At 40.3% G+C, this 1633-nt stretch overlaps 1 non-coding gene across 1 annotated transcript; it reads right to left on the bottom strand.

Moving 5' to 3' along the window:
* Positions 1–674: 674 nt before the first annotated feature.
* LOC130959445 (small nucleolar RNA R71) lies at positions 675–781 on the bottom strand. Its single transcript, XR_009078524.1, has one exon. It is a non-coding gene; the product is annotated as a small nucleolar RNA R71 (small nucleolar RNA).
* Positions 782–1633: the final 852 nt, after the last annotated feature.

Below are 1633 nucleotides of genomic sequence, written 5' to 3'. Positions count from 1 at the left end.
TTTCACCTCTCTCCATCTAAATATCCGCACCCACTTTTCTACATTCTTCTCCCCTTTCTTCTTCTACTAACATAAAGGAATCTCTATACTGTAACATAGAGGATTCCTCTTTCTTTTCTTGTTTTCTTCTCTTTCATATGAGCAGGAACAAGGAAAAAGGCACTCTTGGTAAAATTGATCCTGAACCTGAAAGGACTTTGAAGAGGAAACTAAGAGAAGCTAAATTACAACAATCCAGAAGTAACCTTTCAGAAATTTTTGAACAAGAGAAGGAGATGGCAGCTGAACTCAATAATGATAATGCAAGAAGGATGCTTGGTGACTTTACCAAACCCACGTCCAAATTTGATGGAAGAAGCATCTCCATTCCTGCCATTGGAGCAAACAATTTTGAGCTGAAACCTCAGCTAGTTGCTTTAATGCAACAGAACTGCAAGTTTTATGGACTTCCATCTGAAGATCCTTACCAGTTTTTAACTGAGTTCTTGCAGATTTGTGAGACTGTAAAGACGAATGGAGTTGATCCTGAAGTCTACAGACTCATGCTTTTCCCTTTTGCTGTAAGAGATAGAGCTAGAATATGGTTGGATTCACAACCTAAAGATAGCCTGGACTCCTGGGATAAGCTGGTCACGGCTTTCTTGAATAAATTCTTTCCTCCTCAAAAGCTGAGCAAGCTTAGAGAGGATGTTCAGACCTTCAAACAAAAAGATGGTGAATCCCTCTATGAAGCTTGGGAAAGATACAAGCAGTTGACCAAAAGGTGTCCATCTGATATGTTTTCAGAATGGACCATATTAGATATATTCTATTATGGTCTATCTGAATTTTCGAAAATGTCATTGGACCATTCTGCAGGTGGATCTATTCACCTGAAGAAAACGCCAGAAGAGGCTCAAGAACTCATTGACATGGTTGCAAATAACCAATTCATGTACACTTCTGAGAGGAATTTCGTGAATAATGGGATGCCTCAGAAGAAAGGAGTTCTTGAAATTGATACTCTGAATGCCATATTGGCTCAGAATAAAGTGTTGACTCAGCAAGTCAACTTGATCTCTCAAAGTCTGAATGGATGGAAAAATGCATCCAACAGTACTAAAGAGGCAGCTTCTGAAGAAGCTTATGATCCTGAGAACCCTGCAATGGCAGAGGTTAATTACATGGGTGAACCTCATGGAAACACCTATAACTCATCATGGAAAAATCATCCAAATTTCTCATGGAAGGACCAACAAAAGCCTCAACAAGGCTTTAACAATGGTAGACGCAATAGGCTGAGCAATAGCAAGCCTTTTCCATCATCTTCTCAGCAACAGACAGAGAATTCTGAACAAAGCACTTCTAGTTTAGCCAATCTATTCTCTGATCTGTCAAAGGCCACTTTCAGTTTCATGAGTGAAACAAGATCCTCCATAAGAAATCTGGAGGCACAAGTGGGCCAGCTGAGTAAGAAAGTCATTGAAATTCCTTCCAGTATTCTCCCAAGCAATACAGAAGAGAATCCAAAAGGAGAGTGCAAGGCCATTGATGTAATCAATATGGCCGAATACACAAGGGAGGAGGAGGACGAAAATCCTAGTGAGGAAGACCTCCTGGGACGTCCCTCAAGCAAGAAGGAGTTTCCTATTAA

Source organism: Arachis stenosperma, chromosome 10, assembly GCF_014773155.1.
Source record: "Arachis stenosperma cultivar V10309 chromosome 10, arast.V10309.gnm1.PFL2, whole genome shotgun sequence".
In the NCBI taxonomy this organism is placed as follows: Eukaryota; Viridiplantae; Streptophyta; class Magnoliopsida; order Fabales; family Fabaceae; genus Arachis; species Arachis stenosperma.
The sequence above is the reverse complement of the archived record's forward strand: the minus strand, read 5'-3'. Positions and strand labels throughout refer to the sequence as shown.